General features: G+C 43.4%; 1 long non-coding RNA gene across 6 annotated transcripts in view; it reads left to right on the top strand.

Moving 5' to 3' along the window:
* LOC145713622 (uncharacterized) overlaps positions 1-19799 on the top strand; it is a 171952-nt gene that overhangs the window by 52611 nt on the left and 99542 nt on the right. The window contains exon 1 of one of the 6 annotated variants that reach the window (XR_014136662.1): positions 2496-2514. The exons of the other annotated variants lie outside the window; for them this stretch is intronic. This is a non-coding gene — a long non-coding RNA (uncharacterized LOC145713622). Of the gene's footprint in view, positions 1-2495; positions 2515-19799 lie in introns of those variants that run through there. 6 annotated transcript variants of the gene reach the window in all.

The following is a 19799-nucleotide window of genomic DNA, read 5'->3' as shown; positions in this document are numbered from 1 at the left end:
CTCCACACTGCTTTCCAGAGCGGCTGCACCAATTTGCATTCCCACCAACAGTGCAAGAGGGTTCCCGTTTCTCTACATCCTCTCCAGCATCTATAGTCTCCTGATTTCTTCATTTTGGCCACTCTGACTGGCGTGAGGTGATATCTGAGTGTGGTTTTGATTTGTATTTCCCTGATAAGGAGCGTGGCTGTCAACATTTTTATTATGCTATGTCTGGGTAGGGATTTCTTTGCATTTTTTACATGTAGTCTGTTGAGGTTTTTGGATTTGTAGATTAATGGTTTGTTACCTATTTAGGAAATTTTCAGTGGTTATTTCTTTTTTCTTTAATCTTTTTTTAATTTTAGAGAGAGGGAGAGAGTGCACAAGCTGAGAAGAGGGGCAGAGGGAGAGAGAGAAAGAGAGAACCTCAAGCAGGCTCCATGCTGAGCATGGAGCCTGATGCAGGGCTCGATCCCGTCACCCAGGGACCATGACCCTAGCTGAAACCAAGAGTCAGATATTCGACTTACTGAGCCACCCGGGTGCCCCCAGTGGTTATTTCTCCAAATAATTTTTCTGTTCATTTCTCCCTTTCCTCTCCTTCTGATACCTCCATTATATATATATTGGTGTACTTCATTGTATCCCATAGGTCTGTGAGCTATGCTCATTTTTCCTCATCCTTTTATCATTCCTGTTCTTCAGATTGAATAATCTAAAATGATCTATCCTCAAGTTCACTAATTCTTTTTTTTTTCTGCCTGCTCAAATCTACTTTGAGCCCCTCTGGTGATTTTTTAAAATTTCAGTTTTTTACTTTTCAACTCCAGAATTTCAATTTTTAAAAGTAATTTCTCTCTTAATTGATGTTCTTTATTTGATGAAGACTCAGGGCTCGAACTCATGGATCATGAGATCATGACCTGAGCTGAAATTGGATGCTCAACCAACTGAGCCACCTAGGTGCCCCTGTGAACATATTTATAATAGCTACTTTGCAGTCTTTGTCTGTTGACTCCCACATCTGGGTCCCCTTAAGTTGGTTTCTGCTGCCTGTTTTAAAAAAACTGTATAAGAATCACACTCTCCTGTTTCTTTGCATGTCTCATAACTTTCTGTTGAGCAGTAGGCATTTCAGATAACATATCATAACAACTATGGATTCTAATGAGCTTCACATTCCCTCTGAGGCTTTTTCGTGGTGTTGTTTTCTTTTAGCTTATTTGTTTAATGTCTTGCCTGGACTAATTCTATAAAGTATATTTTCCTTACAGTGTGCAGTCTCTCATGTCAATGCTCAGTTTTTTTCCCCTTGTTTTTATTTTTAAGCCTAGCTTCCTAGAAGTTACCCCAGGTCAATGTGGCTTAATATTCAGTCAATGATTATTTAGAGGTTGTGCTTATGTTCCTTGAACCAGTGATGGGGATCAGGACATGCTACTCCAAAGTGGTACCTTAGCATGTTGAATTGTTATGGAACCAGGCTGGAATGCTGGCGGAAAAACCAAGTGGAACTCGGAGATCTTGGTGGATTGGAGATGTATTTAACACTGGTGGGCTCAGAGGAGACCGTTTCTCCAAAGATCTGAGCTCCGAATGAAGGGGGGAAGGGTATTTTATAGTTGTCAGCTTCCATATCTGTGGCGGGTTTTCGCACACTTGGCAAACAGGGCAAGAAGAACCCGAAGAGGGGTCTCTAAGCTAGAGACCAGAGCTTGTTTTAGTCCCATCGGCCATCTTACGGTGTAAAACTTTATTTATTTTCCCAACAGAATATTTGAAATTGAAGGAATTTGAGAAAATGGAAGAAGCAGGAAGGTCACTCTGACCTTCCCCGTATATTTTTCCCCTGAAGCAGGTCATAAGACTCTCATGTGAGAGGTGCCTGCCCTATACTCAGAGGAAAGTATCATCCTTATCTCTGAAGACAAAGGGATGTTGAGAAGAATCTGAACAAGCCTTGCTAATATGATAGGGAAAAGATAGCATAAAATAGGCAGAGAGGGAAAGGTTAGGACCAGAGGTAACTGGGTGGGGAAAAACACATATTTTGGAACAATGCTGGGAGCCTCTGACCATGGCAAACCCCCTCAAGTGTAAGGTCCCTCTTAAGAATGTCACAGACACCACCTACTCCGCCTCAGGTTCTCTTCAGGAACAAAAGACCTGAATAGAAATAAGTAGACCATCAAACATATGCTCTGCAAGGAATAGTATGACCATAGACAACCCCTCATACAATGGAAAGGAGCCAATCAGGAATGGACAACCCAGCACCTAGAGCTATGAAGCCAATAGGGATGGGACCTGAGAAGGAACAAGGGGGAAGGGTAGGTGGAGGGCTGACCAGAACCTTATAAAACAAGGACCCTTACCTATAGCCAAGGGCATTCACTTTCCAATGCCCCCTCTCTGTAAAGAGAGCTTTCCTACTATTCTTCCTTTGTAATCTTACGCTCTAATAAACTTTGACTGCTGTTCATTCTGTGTCCACCTCTTCATTCTTCGCAGCGGTGAGACAATGAATCCAAGGTATGAAGGTAAAAAGTCCTGCAGCACTAATTTTCCCCCAGTTTACTACACTTACCCCATACTCCTTGACCTACCATGTTCTTCCATGGCTGTTCCCTTTTCATCTCTTTTCATCAAGTACTGTGCATAAAAGTACTCAGGTTTAATAATTTCTTTGGATTTTCATTTCCTTATGAAGGCCCTGTGTCATGTAAAACTTATATTAAATACATTTGTGTTTCTTCTGTTAATTTGTCTTTGTCAGTCTAATTTTCAGATCCCACCAGGGACTCTAAGAAGATTGAGGAAAACTTTTTCCTCCTCTTTGCTGATGGATCTGTGAGTGATGTGGGGGATGCTTTTTGCCATGTGTTCTAGTAGAGACTAGTAGTTCTCAAGTGCATGCTGCAGTTGCTTTTTAGTGGGTGCAGTCTGCCAAATGTACACAGCCTCCTGACATCCAGGGAGAAGTATGGTCTTAACAGGGTACTTTTGAGCTGTCCATTTCCCTGGTTCTTACTGTTAAACTTCTGGGTGATTTGCTGTTTTGTCTTTTGGTACTGGTTTCATGAAACTATTAGCCTTCTCTCAATTGTCTGACAGTAAGATTGTTACTGTTTTTGACTACACCTGAAGATAGGAGTTACTCCTACTGGGGAGGAAAATATTTTCATTCCACCCTTTAAAATCTTCGTTAAGTCCCCCATCATAAAATACATTTAGGGGCGCCTGGGTGGTTCAGTCTGTTGAGTGTCCAACTTCGGCTCAGGTCATGATCTCACGGTTTGTGAATTTGAGCCCCGTGTTGGGCTCTGTGCTGACAGCTCAGAGCCTGGAGTTCTTGCTTTGTATTTTGTGTCTCCTTCTCTCTCTGTTTCTCCCCCACTCGCACTGTGTGTGTCTCTCTCAAAAATAAATGAACATTGGGGCACCTGGGTGGCTCAGTCGGTTGGGCGTCCAACTTCGGCTCAGGTCATGATCTCACAGTTCGTGAGTTCGAGCCCTCGGGCTCTGTGCTGACAGCTTGGAGCCTGGAGCCTGCTTCACATTGTGTGTCTCCCAGTCTCTTGGCCCCTCCCCTGCTCATGCTCTCTCTCTGTCAATAATAAACATTAAAAAAATTAAAAAAAATAAATGAACATTAAGAAAGAGACAGATAAACAAGAGAAAAACAGAAGTTTATTAACATGTATACCTCAGGTATACCTGGGAGATACCCAGGGAAAATTGAGTAACTCCCAGAGATGGCTTAGAATTTAGGCCTAAATACCATCGTCAATTAAAGATGAAAGAAAGGTGTAGGGAGGCCAGGAAAATCATGGTAAACAAGGATATGGTTTGTTATGCAGATTTAAGTCAGTGCCTTCTCCACTGATGAGTCTCTTGTGATTTAGAGTCATCCTTCTCTTCCTAATACAGAGAGACACCCTTACAAATAGAGATTTTCTTTATAAATGTAAATGTCCCTCACCAAAGGGTAACTTCTACTCTGTTTCCAGACCTTCCATGTGTCTGCTGTTTCTCAAAATAGGCAGCTCAAAATATACAAGCCTAATATACTAAAAGGCATATTTTAGGGTAGATTTTCTAGCTTCCTATACACCACACTCTGTTCTAATTAAAATCAGCCCCTCAGCAGGGCTATGGAGCTATCAGTCCTCTAGACTTGCCTCTCCCCTTGGGTAGAAATTCTGTGCTCTTACACTGAAGATAGGGCTGGGGACAGGGATGGTGGCCTGTTTCTCCTGGAGTGACACCTGTGTCCTGAAAGTAGAAGCTGAATGGGACTGTAGCTCCTAACTTTTCTGCTTGCCTCTCCCCACATAGAACCACCACCATATTGATGAGGGAGCACAAGCAAGCTGAGGGCAAAGTACAGGCTAAGGGCACCTCCTGGAATATGTGGTATTCCTCGCACACTCCTGGCTACCCAAGAACAAAGGAAAGGGGTTTAAGTGCTTGCCATGGTGATGTGGGCAGCTAAGGCAAATAAAAAAATTAAATTCCCTTACTGCCTATAGCCCATTAACAAGTCCTTGAAACTGGCAAAGTGACCTCCCTCTAGGAGCTTGGCTGCCTTGATGATGACACTTTTCTAGGGGCAAAAGGGAATCTTAGTTTAACATTATCCCGACCTCTCAGGGTCCTGTAAGTCTACTGTAACATATAAAAATTCCTTTGGAAATTTCCTTTATCTCAACTCCCCCAAGACATATGCTGGCAATCATACTCCAAGCTTATGGCCCCCTGATATATATCTGAAGGGTCTCATGACTGAGGTTTTACTAAATGGTAATAAATGACTTGTTTTCCTAACAACAGCTAGCCCCTCAAGGTCCTGGAAATCTGGCTTCCAAGATTCCTTAGAGACTTAATCTATCCCTAAACCCCTCCCAACCTGAGGATATATAACTAGCCACTCCTCACAACCTAGTGCAGGTCTTTCTGCCCATGGGTCCTGTCCCTGTGCTTTGATAAAATCACCTTTTTGCACCAAAGACATCTTGAAGAATGCTTTCTTGGCCGTCAGCTCTGAACTCCTTGAGCCCCACCATCACCCCAAAACCCCACCACTATGAGTAGGATCTGAGGGTGGGGGTTGCTATTGGACCTCCAGTATTGCCTCGTTTGGGGTACAGCCTCCTCCACACCATTGGTGGGGTTTGGGAGTGTTGGGGGGGGAGGCTGTAGCTGATGGCCAAGAAAGAATTCTTGAAGATGTCTTTGGTGCAAAAAGGTGATTTTATTAAAGCACGGGGACAGGACCCATGGGCAGAAAGAGCTGCACTGGAGTTAGGAAGAGTGGTTATATTCTATGGAGTTGGATGAGGTAAAGGCAAAAAGGAGACCTCCAGAAGGACTTTCATATGCTAAGGAGGACTCATAAAATACTGGAGGCCTTGCTATGGTCAAGCTAAGGTTGTTTTCCCTCTAGTAAGGCATTTACAGTAAGACAGTAGGGGGTGGAGTGCCTGGGTGGCTCAGTGGGTTAAGCATCCGACTTCAGCTCAGGTCATGATCTCAAGGTTTGTGAGTTCTAGCTGAGCACTGGGCCCTGCACTGGGCCTGCTTCAGATTCTGTCTCCATCTCTCTCTGCCCCTTCCCTGCTGGTTCTTTCTCAAATATAAATAAACATTAAAAAAAAAAGACAGTAGGGTGTTCCTGGAGAAATGTTATACTCTGTATTTGCCTCAGGTATTTGTCAATGGGCTGCAGGTTATAAGGAAATTTAATTTTTTAATTATTTTTTTAATGTTTATTTATTTTTAGTTTTTAAAATCTTTATTTATTAGAGAGAGAGAGAAAAAGAGAGAGAGAGAGAGAGAGAGAGAGAGAGATTGAGACTGAGTGAGTGGGGGAGGAACAGAGAGAGAGGGAGACACAGACTCCAAAGCAGGCTCCAGGCTCTGAACTGTCAGCACAGAGCCCGATGTGGGGCTCAAACCCATGAACTGCGAATTCATGACCTGAGCTGAAGTGGGAGGCCCAACTGACTAAGCCACCCAGGCGCCCCTAATGTTTATTTATTTTTGAGAGAGAGTGAGAAAGAGAAAGAGCAAGAGCAGGGCAGCGGCAAAGAGAGAGGGAGGCACAGAATCCGAAGCAGGCTCTAGGCTCTGAGCTGTCAGCACAGAGCCTGACATGGGGCTTGAACTCACGAACCACAAGATCATGACCTGAGCCAAAGTCGGATGCTTAACTGAGCCTTCTAGGCGCCCCAGAAATTTATTTTTTTTAAGTTTATTTATTTATTTTGAGAGAGAGGGAGAGCATGAACATGAGCATGAGTGAGGGAGGGGCAGAGAGGGAGAGACAGAATACCAAGCAGGTTCCTCCCTGTCAGCACAGAGCCCACTGCGGGGCTCAGTCCCACAAACCATGGGATCATGACCTGAACCGAGATCAAGAGTTGGTCACCCAACAGACTGAGCCACCCAGGAGCTCCAAGGAAATTTAATTTTACCTACCATTTCCTTCTCACCTTTGTCCTCTACATCACTATGGAGGGGAGGGTGATGTTGGGGCTCCAGGAAACTGAGTCTATAGGTTTTTGGAGATTAGGCTATTGATAAGATTGCTGTTTTCTTGTAATTTATGAAGACATTTGTAAACTGATGGAGACTCATGTCCTGTATGACTATGATCACTATCAGTTAACCATTGTTTTTTCCCTTTCCTTTGTTCTTGGGCAGCTGGGAATGCCTGAGGAGTGTCATCTATATCCTGCCTAGGGTGGTTAGGGGGTTTGGGGAGTGTCAGCTTGCCTTCTCATTTCTCATCACTGAGTGGAAGTGGGAGGGGGAAGGAAGCCCTGATCTCGGCCATGAAATAGAGCTTCTATAATACGGAGCTGGTGGGTGGATGGTGGAGGCAGATGAGAGATGCCTGTGACCCACCCTTTTTGGGGTGAAACTATAGCCCTAAAACTGGGAGTGGTGGGTAAAGGGAGCCCCCATCTTCTTGGATGCACTTTCTAGGAGTTAGAGCTTCTGTAACATGGAGCTGGCAGGGAGAGTTTAAATTTTTTTAATGTTTATTTTATTTTTTGAGAGAGACAGAGCATGAGCAGGGGAGGAGCAGAGAGAAAGTGAGACAGAATCTGAAGCAGGCTTCAGGCTCTGAGCCATCAGCACAGAGCCCAATGTGGGGCTTGAACCCACGAACTGTGAGATCATGACCTAAGCTGAAGTCGGATGCTTAACCGACTGAGCCACCCAGGCGCTCCAATGGCAGGGAGAGTTTAAAGGGGAGGTAGGAAAGTGGGTTCCAGTGCAAATGCCACAGACTCCTGATGTTCTAAATTTATTAGATTTTATTTATTAGATTTTTCTTGAATAAATGCTTCTCAATTTGCTGTGTTATCTTAGATCATTTGCTTTCTAGAACTTTAAAATATTTTTTTAATGTTTATTTATTTTGAGAGAGAGAGGGAGAGGAAAAAAAGTGTGAGCAGGGGAGGGGCAGAGAGAGAGGGAGACAGAGAATCACAGCCAGGTTCCAAGCTGCCAGTGCAGAGCCCAACATGGGGCTCAAACTCATGAACTGTGAGATCATGACCTGAGCCGAAATCAAGAGTCATGTGCTTAACTGACTGAGCCACCCAGGAGCCCTGCTTTCCAGAAATGTAAATGGTTGTGTTTTATATTTTTATCGATTTTCTTTGTAACTGGGGTGTGAGTCCACTGAGCTCTTCACACTGTCCCAAAGTCCCACCTATCTTACTACTCTTGTTGAACCTACTACAATCCAGGTAAATTAATAGACAAAACACAGCAAATATAACAAAGACTTGCATTCAGAAAGACTTTTTCCTATAGTTGTGTCCATGCCTCAGCTGTACCTGCTGATGCAGATCTCTGTCCCACTGGTGACTAAGATCTCTTTTGTCCTTGGAGGCTTGAGAGCCTTTTTTAAAAAAATGTTAATTTATTTTTGAGAGACTGAGAGAGACAGAGCATGAGTGGGGGAGGGGCAGAGAGAGAGGGAGACACAGAATCCGAAGCAGGCTCCAGGCTCCGACGTGGGGCTCGAACTCATGAGCCGTGAAATCATGACCTGAGCCAAACTTGGATGCTTAACTGATTGAGCCACCAGGCACCTAGAAAGCCTTTTTAAAAAAATTTTCTTTCTTTCTTTATTTTTTTTAGTAATCTCTACACCCATTGTGGGGCTTGAACTCACGACCCTGAGATCAAGAGTCATATGTTCTTCTGACTGAGCCAGCCAGTTCCACGAGCCTTTGTTTAAGGCTAGAACAGCCTAAGAAGAGTTGTCCTGACACTGTCCATGAGTGCATTCCTGCCTCTATAGCAATAGCCACTCACTTGCCTAAAGATAAAGCCATCATAAGCTGTAGTAACTTATCAAGGACTAAACACTCCTGGCACCTGCCAGAAAGACCACCCAGTATGCTGTTTCACCCCTTCCCCTTACTCATGCCACACTTTTATCTGCTTAGTCACCCAGAAAACATCTGTGGTACATCCATGAAATGTGGCCTTGGAGAACTTTAGTTCTCCTATTGTGGGCTGACATGCTGTCTCTTACTGGGAGTGGCTTTTTTCTCTACTTCTTGCCTTGCCATTTACCCCTGATCTGACTGACCATTTCCCTTTCCTCTGAAATTCTGCATTTCCTAAGTTGGGGACTGAGCATTCAGCCTTAATCACTGGATGCTCCTGTTGTGTGTGAGCTTGTTTGGGCTTGCTCATTGTTCTCTGCAACTTGATGCCTGTCCTGCAGTGAAGGGATCCTGTCCTGGTTCTTTACCATCTCTAGAGCACCTGTTAGATTTTTGTTTTGTAATTTTGTTTGACTGATAATCACATGTGTTATTCTGCCCTAAAACAACTACTATAGGGCCTTAAGAAAATACTTTGCATTTGTGTAGCACTTTAGTCATTTGTGTTAACATGTGTTATCCTGATGTTTTCACTATAACTCTATTATTTGCTGAGGCAAGTAGGTATGGGTATTTTCCCCCCATTTTACATACTGGAGGGTTGATCCCACCAGAGGTAATTTTAGGGACTTATTTAGAGTCCCAGAGTAAGAATGGATCTGAGGTCTCCTACCTCCTAGCTTGGTGTTTAGTTCTTTCCACAGGACTTCAGAATTAGGAAATACCCTCCCATCAAGAGCAATCAGTACCTTAGGTTAGAACAGAATTTGGTGTGCTGAGAATTCTTCCAGTTACTCAGGATGGGGTGAGAGACATTCAGCTGTCGACTGAACTCTGCAGATAACTTGCAGACTTCCATTTCCTTCCTGTAGCCTCCTATACAAAATTAGTAGCTAACATGCACAAATAGGGATTCTCTAGCCATTTGACCCAAAGGGTAAAAGATGAGGACAAATGGAAGTGTTCACTGTAGCCCCAGCTCTGACAAGATTTATTTTCCAGCTACAAAGGCATGGAGTGACTTTTTGCTCTGCAGCCTCATGGAAGACCTGTGTCTCATCTGTGAATTTGGTGCATAGTATTTACAGCTTTATGCTGATCTCAATCTTGTTTCTCCTTCCTTATTGGATTGTGTTAATATGTTTGTATAGTCCACTATTTTATTTATTTATTTATTTATTTATTTATTTATTCATTCATTCATTCATTCATTTATGAGGGGGGGAGGGAGGGAGAGAGAGAGAGAGAGAGAGAGAGAGAGAGAGAGAGAGAGAGAGAGAGAGAGAGAGAATCCCAAGCAGGCTCCACACTGCGAGCACAAAGCCCGATATGGGGCTTGAACTCATGAACCGTGAGATCATGGCCTGAGCTGAAATCAAGAGTTGGACGCTTAACCGACTGAGCCACCCAGGCGCCCCTAGTCCACTGTTTTTAAAGTAGTGCCTTCTACGTTATCTCACATAATTCTTAAAATAATTCTTGTGACTTAGGCAGGCCAGGTATTGTAATTTCCATTTCTTTCCCCTCAGCTTCTTTACCCCATCAGCACTAGTCCCCTCAGGGAGCCTCACTGCATTACCTCCTCCAGGAAGCTTGCCTGATTGGAGCCTGGGACAGCATAGCACCCTGTGGAGAGGAGGAGTCTGAGAAACTTGAATGAATGAATGAATGAATGAACTTATGACTTCTCAGTCACATCACTCTCACTTGGCAAAGAAAAACAGCGGTTCTGACCATTTTGTTTTTCTGTTTTATCTAAGTACAAAATGCTAAGGTTTTAAAACATGAGCATATCTGACATTTGGGGAATGGGCACCATAAAAATTCTTACCATGTGATTAACTTATTACATCAGCACCATTGTTTTCTTTATGCAAAAGGGAAGAAATGCACAACTGCAAACCTTTTTATTTCTATTTAAAACCTAGATACTTTTAGCAGCACTCACTACTTCCATTATGTGCTGAGAGGATGGAAAGATTGGAGACCTGGAGACCATCTTTCAGATTTACTCTGGAGGAACTGTGTGATATTGTCTTAGATTCTCTGTTTTTAATCCCCTCCCGCACCAGGAGGTTAAAATAATGTCTTTTTGTATACTGTCTATATACACAAAATGAAAGATGTGTTTTAGGCAACTCCAACTTGGGGGCAAAGGCAGTTATTCAGATGATTCAGGCCAAAATCCATCCTGCCATGAAGGAGGAAAACAAAGTGTGCAGTTGGACCTGAGCTATCCAGTTTGCATGTTGGCATCTCTCAAATCCATGGAAGAAATTGTTCCTTTGTTTGTGTTACTAGAGAATTTGAGTGGTGGGGGATCTATTAGTTTATTAAGACTGAAAAGTGAATCATTAATGGCTTCAGGCTACTGACCTTACAGCCAAAGGATAACAGAGACTCAAGGAACCTCTAAATACCTGGAATTACTGGGATTCTAAAGGACTTCTACCCTCGAAGGGCACCCCCAAAGTTAGTATTCAGAGTGAAGGTGGGAGAAAAGGAGTACTCACTTGATTGAGTACCCAATGTGTGCTGGACATTGCACTGGGTGATTTATATAGCTTCTTCCTCCCTTTAATTCTCATGACAACACTCTGAGATGAGAATTTATAGATGAGAAAACCAAGGCTCAAAGAAATTAAAGTGCCCCAAACAGCTGGCTAACTTTGGATGAGAACCTCTAAAACTCTACTAGTTCCCAAAATTCTTGAATCATCTATCACAGTTACACCTGCTTCTGGAGCATTCTAGGGGTAATTCAAGTTAGTTCATTGTTATTTAGATTCATTATTTGAGCGTCTACAGTGTGTGGGCATAATGCCAGGAGCTGAAGACACTAAAATGAATAAATCAAGGCCCAACCTGTCGAGAAATCTGATACCAGGTGAGCCTGATATACATCTTTGTGACAGTAGTACAATGTGAGCAAATTGCTGTGGGGCTGCAAAGGAGATGCTGATTGGCTGTTTCCTATGAAAGTCCTTAAGGGCCACCTTAAGGTAGGAGGTAGGAGGGAGAGGTCTAAAACCCTAGGGTCACCTGGACCCAGAATCTATTTTCCTCCTTCACTAGGCCATATGGTTAGATGGAGAATCCCATGTAAGTTAGTTCACGGTGAGAGGCAATAGTGCAGATCAGAAATAGTCTGGCATTGGAGCACATGGAATCTGTGTTTGAATCCCAGCTCTGTCATTTACAATACGTGTCACGTGGTGCAAGTTATTTAACCTGAGTCTTGGGGCTTGCCCTTCTAAAAATATTAGGATAGGGGCACCTTGGTGGCTCAGTCAGTTAAGCGTCTGACTTCAGCTCAGGTAATGATTTCATAGTCTGTGAGTTCGAGCCCCGCGTTGGGCTCTGTGCTGACAGCTCAGAGCCTGGAGCCTGTTTCAGATTCTGTGTCTCCTTCTCTCTCTGCCCCTCCCCTGCTCATGTGCTGTCTCTCTCTGTCTCAAAAATAAAAACATTAAAAAAATTAAAAATATTAAAATATTAAGCTAAACATGCCAGCCTCATGGGATGGTTGTGAAGCAGGATCTCAAGATCCTTTACATTTTGGTTCTTTTCTCTCTTCACAAGTGTGTAAACATATGCCAATTCCCATCTTAGGTCCTCCAGACTGAGGGCTCTTTGAGGACACAAGCAGTGGGAAACCAGGCCAACATGCTTTGCAATCTCAGGTGAAAGGAGACCAAACTCAGGAGGCATGTCAGCACCATGAAATAAACCAGAAGAAGATCAGCCCCAGGGTCTGGCCAGGACACTCAGATGTAACATCTCAATGACCTGTTGGTAAACAAAACACATCAGAATTAATATTTACCAGTGATAATATTTGGGTGCTTACGAAGAGGGGAAGACCATAAATATTAAGAAGCCAGCGCTGGGAAGAGAGACAGAAAAGGTTTAATAGCCAATCTACTGAGGAAGAAGGCCAACTCTGGAATGAGGCATGCTCCCTAAAGGTCCCAGACTGTGCTCTAGGAGTTAATGAAACAGATGGTCACCAGAATGTACTGTAGCTGGGAAGGGGGCTAATGAGACTGCAGATCATCTGTCCATAGGTCATCAGTAGCCAAGGAGGCCAGTGCCCCTCTTAGAACCATTCTTCTGAAACTGTAGGTGTGAAGGGGTGTTTGCTTGTTAGCTTCTTTTTTTTTTAATATATGAAATTTATTGTCAAATTGGTTTCCATACAACACCCAGTGCTTATCCCAAAAGGTGCCCTCCTCAATACCCATCACCCACCCTCCCCTCCCTCCCACCCCCCATCAACCCTCAGTTTGTTCTCAGTTTTTAACACTCTTATGCTTTGGCTCTCTCCCACTCTAACCTCTTTTTTTTTTTTCCTTCCCCTCCCCCATGGGTTTCTGTTACGTTTCTCAGGATCCACATAAGAGTGAAACCATATGGTATCTGTCTTTCTCTGTATGGCTTATTTCACTTAGCATCACACTCTCCAGTTCCATCCACGTTGCTACAAAAGGCCTTATTTCATTCTTTCTCATTGCCACGTAGTGTTCCATTGTGTATATAAACCACAATTTCTTTATCCATTCATCAGTTGATGGACATTTAGGCTTTTTCCATAATTTGGCTATTGTTGAGAGTGCTGCTATAATCATTGGGGTACAAGTGCCCCTATGCATCAGTACTCCTGTATCCCTTGGATAAATTCCTAGCAGTGCTATTGCTGGGTCATAGGGTAGGTCTATTTTTAATTTTCTGAGGAACCTCCACACTGCTTTCCAGAGCGGCTGCACCAATTTGCATTCCCACCAATAGTGCAAGAGGGTTCCCGTTTCTCCACATCCTCTCCAGCATCTATAGTCTCCTGATTTCTTCATTTTGGCCACTCTGACTGGTGTGAGGTGATATCTGAGTGTGGTTTTGATTTGTATTTCCCTGATAAGGAGCGACGTTGAACATCTTTTCATGTGCCTGTTGGCCATCCAGATGTCTTCTTTAGAGAAGTGTCTATTCATGTTTTCTGCCCATTTCTTCACTGGGTTATTTGTTTTTCAGGTGTGGAGTTTGGTGAGCTCTTTATAGATTTTGGATACTAGCCTTTTGTCCGATATGTCATTTACAAATATCTTTTCCCATTCTGTTGGTTGCCTTTTCGTTTTGTTGGTTGTTTCCTTTGCTGTGCAGAAGCTTTTTATCTTCATAAGGTCCCAGTAATTCACTTTTGCTTTTAATTCCCTTGCCTTTGGGGATGTGTCGAGTAAGAGATTGCTACGGCTGAGGTCAGAGAGGTCTTTTCCTGCTTTCTCCTCTAAGATTTTAATGGTTTTCTGTCTCACATTCAGGTCCTTTATCCATTTTGAGTTTATTTTTGTGAATGGTGTGAGAAAGTGGTCTAGTTTCAACCTTCTGCATGTTGCTGTCCAGTTGTCCCAGCACCATTTGTTAAAGAGACTGTCTTTTTTCCATTGGATGTTCTTTCCTGCTTTGTCAAAGATGAGTTGGCCATATGTTTGTGGGTCTAGTTCTGGGGTTTCTATTCTATTCCATTGGTCTATGTGTCTGTTTTTGTGCCAATACCATGCTGTCTTGATGATGACAGCTTTGTAGTAGAGGCTAAAGTCTGGGATTGTGATGCCTCCTGCTTTGGTCTTCTTCTTCAAAATCACTTTGGCTATTCGGGGCCTTTTGTGGTTCCATATGAATTTTAGGATTGCTTGTTCTAGTTTCGAGAAGAATGCTGGTGCAATTTTGATTGGGATTGCATTGAATGTGTAGATAGCTTTGGGTAGTATTGACATTTTGACAATATTTATTCTTCCAATCCATGAGCAGGGAATGTCTTTCCATTTCTTTATATCTTCTTCAATTACCTTCATAAGCTTTCTATAGTTTTCAGCATACAGATCTTTTACATCTTTGGTTAGATTTATTCCTAGGTATTTTATGCTTCTTGGTGCAATTGTGAATGGGATCAGTTTCTTCATTTGTCTTTCTGTTGCTTCATTGTTAGTGTATAAGAATGCAACTGATTTCTGCACATTGATTTTGTATCCTGCAACTTTGCTGAATTCATGTATCAGTTCTAGCAGACTTTTGGTGGAGTCTATCGGATTTTCCATGTATAGTATCACGTCATCTGCAAAAAGCGAAAGCTTGACTTCATCTTTGCCAATTTTGATGCCTTTGGTTTCCTTTTGTTGTCTGATTGCTGATGCTAGAACTTCCAGCACTATGTTAAACACCAGCGGTGAGAGTGGGCATCCCTGTCGTGTTCCTGATCTCAGGGAAAAAGCTCTCAGTTTTTCCCCGTTGAGGATGATGTTAGCTGTGGGCTTTTCATAAATGGCTTTTATGATCTTTAAGTATGTTCCTTCTATCCCGACTTTCTCAAGGGTTTTTATTAAGAAAGGGTGCTGGATTTTGTCAAAGGCCTTTTCTGCATCGATTGACAGGATCATATGGTTCTTCTCTTTTTTTTTTTGTTAATGTGATGTATCACGTTGATCGATTTGCGAATGTTGAACCAGCCCTGCATCCCAGGAATGAATCCTACTTGATCATGGTGAATAATTCTTTTTATATGCCGTTGAATTCGATTTGCTAGTATCTTATTGAGAATTTTTGCATCCATATTCATCAGGGATATTGGCCTGTAGTTCTCCTTTTTTACTGGGTCTCTGTCTGGTTTAGGAATCAAAGTAATACTGGCTTCATAGAATGAGTCTGGAAGTTTTCCTTCCCTTTCTATTTCTTGGAATAGCTTGAGAAGGATAGGTATTATCTCTGCTTTAAATGTCTGGTAGAACTCCCCTGGGAAGCCATCTGGTCCTGGACTCTTATTTGTTGGGAGATTTTTGATAACCGATTCAATTTCTTCGCTGGTTATGGGTCTGTTCAAGCTTTCTATTTCCTCCTGATTGAGTTTTGGAAGCGTGTGGGTGTTTAGGAATTTGTCCATTTCTTCCAGGTTGTCCAATTTGTTGGCATATAATTTTTCATAGTATTCCCTGATAATTGTTTGTATCTCTGAGGGATTGGTTGTAATAATTCCATTTTCATTCATGATTTTATCGATTTGGGTCATCTCCCTTTTCTTTTTGAGAAGCCTGGCTAGAGGTTTGTCATTTTGTTTATTTTTTCAAAAAACCAACTCTTGGTTTCGTTGATCTGCTCTACAGTTTTTTTAGATTCTATATTGTTTATTTCTGCTCTGATCTTTATTATTTCTCTTCTTCTGCTGGGTTTAGGCTGCCTTTGCTGTTCTGCTTCTGTTTCTTTTAGGTGTGCTGTTAGATTTTGTATTTGGGATTTTTCTTGTTTCTTGAGATAGGCCTGGATTGCAATGTATTTTCCTCTCAGGACTGCCTTCGCTGCGTCCCAAAGCGTTTGGCTTGTTGTATTTTCATTTTTGTTTGTTTCCATATATTTTTAAATTTCTTCTCTAATTGCCTGGTTGACCCACTCATTCGTTAGTAGGGTGTTCTTTAACCTCCATGCTTTTGGAGGTTTTCCAGACTTTTTCCTGTGGTTGATTTCAAGCTTCATAGCATTGTGGTCTGAAAGTATGCATGGTATAACTTCAATTCTTGTAAACTTATGAAGGGCTGTTTTGTGACCCAGTATATGATCTATCTTGGAGAATGTTCCATGTGCACTCGAGAAGAAAGTATATTCTGTTGCTTTGGGATGCAGAGTTCTAAATATATCTGTCAAGTCCATCTGATCCAATGTATCATTCAGGGCCCTTGTTTCTTTATTGACCGTGTGTCTAGATGATCTATCCATTTCTGTAAGTGGGGTGTTAAAGTCCCCTGCAATGACCACATTCTTATCAATAAGGTTGCTTATGTTTATGAGTAATTGTTTTATATAATTGGGGGCTCCGGTATTCGGCGCATAGACATTTATAATTGTTAGCTCTTCCTGATGGATAGACCCTGTAATTATTATATAATGCCCTTCTTCATCTCTTGTTACAGCCTTTAATTTAAAGTCTAGTTTGTCTGATAGAAGTATGGCTACTCCAGCTTTCTTTTGGCTTCCAGTAGCATGATAAATAGTTCTCCATCCCCTCACTCTCAATCTAAAGGTGTCCTCAGATCTAAAATGAGTCTCTTGTAGACAGCAAATAGATGGGTCTTGTTTTTTTATCCATTCTGATACCCTATGTCTTTTGGTTGGCGCATTTAATCCATTTACATTCAGTGTTATTATAGAAAGATACGGGTTTAGAGTCATTGTGATGTCTGTGTGTTTTATGCTTGTAGTGATGTCTCTGGTACTTTGTCTCACAGGATCCCCCTTAGGATCTCTTGTAGGGCTGGTTTCGTGGTGACAAATTCCTTCAGTTTTTGTTTGTTTGGGAAGACCTTTATCTCTCCTTCTATTCTAAATGACAGACTTGCTGGATAAAGGATTCTCGGCTGCATATTTTTTCTGTTTAGCACACTGAAGATCTCGTGCCAATCCTTTCTGGCCTGCCAAGTTTCAAAAGAGAGATCAGTCACCAGTCTTATAGGTCTCCCTTTATATGTGATGGCACGTTTATCCCTTGCTACTTTCAGAATTTTCTCTTTATCCTGTATTTTGCCAGTTTCACTATGATATGTCGTGCAGAAGATCGATTCAAGTTACGTCTGAAGGGAGTTCTCTGTGCCTCTTGGATTTCAATGCCTTTTTCCTTCCCCAGGTCAGGGAAGTTCTCAGCTATAATTTCTTCAAGTACCCCTTCAGCACCTTTCCCTCTCTCTTCCTCCTCTGGGATACCAATTATGCGTATATTATTTCTTTTTAGTGTATCACTCAGTTCTCTAATTTTCCCCTCATACTCCTGGATTTTTTTATCTCTCTTTCTCTCAGCTTCCTCTTTTTCCATAACTTTATCTTCTAGTTCACCTATTCTCTCCTCTGCCTCTTCAATCCGAGCAGTCGTCGTTTCCATTTTGTTTTGCATTTCGTTTAAAGCGCTTTTCAGCTCCTCATGACTGTTCCTTAGTCCCTTGATCTCTGTAGCAAGAGATTCTCTGCTGTCCTCTATACTGTTTTCAAGCCCAGTGATTAATTTTATGAGTATTATTCTAAATTCACTTTCTGTTATGTTATTTAAATCCTTTTTGATCAGTTCATTAGCTGTTGTTATTTCCTGGAGATTCTTCTGAGGGGAATTCTTCCATTTGGTCATTTTGGATAGTCCCTGGAGTGGTGAGGACCTGCAGGGCACTTCCCCTGTGTTGTGGTGTATAACTGGAGTTGGTGGGCGGGGCCGCAGTCCGACCTGATGTCTGCCCCCAGCCCACCGCTGGGTCCACAGTCAGACTGGTGTGTGCTTTCTCTTCCCCTCTCCTAGGGGCGGGGTTCACTGTGGGATGGCGTGGCCCGTCTGGGCTACTTGCACACTGCCAGGCTTGTGGTGCTGGGGATCTGGCGTATTAGCTGGGGTGGGTAAGCAAGGTGCACGGGGGCAGGAGGGGCAGGCTTAGCTCGCTTCTCCTTAGGTGATCCACTTCAGGAGGGGCCCTGTGGCAGCGGGAGGGAGTCAGATCTGCTGCCGGAGGTTTGGCTCCGCAGAAGCACAGAGTTGGGTGTTTGCGTGGAGCGAGCAAGTTCCCTGGCAGGAACTGGTTCCCTTTGGGATTTTGGCTGTGGGATGGGCGGGGGAGATGGTGCTGGCGAGCACCTTTGTTCCCCACCAAACTGAGCTCTGTCGTCCGGGGGCTCAGCAACTCTCCCTCCCTTTGTCCTCCAGCCTTCCCGCTTTCTGAGCAGAGCTGTTAACTTATGACCTCCCAGACGCTAAGTCGCGCTTGCTGTCGGAACACAGTCCATCAGGCCCCTCCGCTTTTGCCAGCCAGACTCGGGGGGGGGGGCTTTGCTTGGCCGGTGAGCCGCCCCTCCGCCCCAGCTCCCTCCTGCCAGTCCGTGGAGCGTGCACCGCCTCGCCGCCCTTCCTACCCTCTTCCGTGGGCCTCTCGTCTGCGCTTGGCTCCGGAGACTCTGTTCTGCTAATCCTCTGGCCGTTTTCTGGGTTATTTAGGCAGGTGTAGGTGGAATCTAAGTGATCAGCAGGACGCGTGGTGAGCCCAGCGTCCTCCTACCCCCCCATCTTCCCTCTCGCTTGTTAGCTTCTTAATAGTGATATTGTCTCCTCGTCTTGGCCAGGCTGCCACAGGAAACAGGTCCATGATTAACTGGCGAGACAGAGATGCCTCTTGGGAAGGCTGCAGGGGGGTTGTGGAAGGGAAAGGGAGACATGGGCACATGGGGCACAGTGAGAAGACAGATACTCTGAGCTCTGCAGTGTGAACGCTGGATAAAGGGTATGTCCTAGATTACTGGATTTGTATGGATGGTGGGGGCAGGAGTGAGTGTGTGAATATCTGAAGTTTTGACAAGCAAATGACAGTCTGGATTTATAAGTAGCCTTGGTCATAATGACAGTTGTATTTGGGAATCGATAAGACCACTCTTAGGTTCAGTGATTCATTAGAAGGCATCACGGAACTCAGCAAAGTTATTATACTCGTGGTTGTGGATTATTATAGTGAAAAGATACAGATTAAAATCAGCAATGGAAAAAGACTCATAGGATGTGGGGAATAAGCTTAGAAATTCCCTGGGCTTACACCAATGGATTAACAAGGCATAAAGAAGTACAAAGCCATAGAATGCTCACACCTAAGTTTGGGTAAACAAGATTAGGACCCCAGAATAGAGCAGGAGGTGCAAAGGCACCCAGAATACGGGGGGGGGGGGGCGCAAAGGCCCACAATGTAAAGGTATATGAGGTAAGCAAGATTATGCATTCAGGGTAAAAACACCCCCCAATTTAGTACTATAGCAGAAAGCTGATTTCACAGGAAGGAAGGACCAAATTAGGTAAGCAGGTAAATAGGGCTGTAGACTGCTATGCTGCACTGTGGGTGATGCTGCCCAGAGTGGAGCTGATTAGCAAAAGAAAAGGTGCCTTGTTAACCCTGAGGTTATTCTCCCTATCTGCCTTATCCCCTAGGCTAGCTGAGATAAACAGACATGGCGCCTCCTGTCTGCTATTAACAACCATCTGCTCATCTGCCTGGCACAAGGATTTTGTTTTATATTGACCCAAACCCCAAACACCATATATCTTCAAAACCCCCTTTTCTCTCATGCCCGTGAGTTAATATTCACCGACTCATTGTCTCTTTGTGCATGCCTATCCTGTTTGTAAGCCTTCTGATCTTAATAAATACAGGGCAAGGACCCTTATTCGGGGGTCTTGTCTTTTCCCAGACATTAGCCATCTCTCACTTTTCATCCTGTGTCCTGCTCTCTTGCTGGCCAAGAGAGAACTTTAGACTTACAGTCTACAACAATAGGACAGACTACAGAAAAGACCAGGTGTGAGCTGCTAGTTTTTTTCTCCCAGTGGAGTCATATGAACAGTGATTAGTT

Source organism: Panthera onca, chromosome X, assembly GCF_046562875.1.
Source record: "Panthera onca isolate mPanOnc1 chromosome X, mPanOnc1 haplotype 2, whole genome shotgun sequence".
NCBI classification, from domain to species: Eukaryota; Metazoa; Chordata; class Mammalia; order Carnivora; family Felidae; genus Panthera; species Panthera onca.
This window is presented reverse-complemented; position numbering and strand designations above follow the sequence as displayed.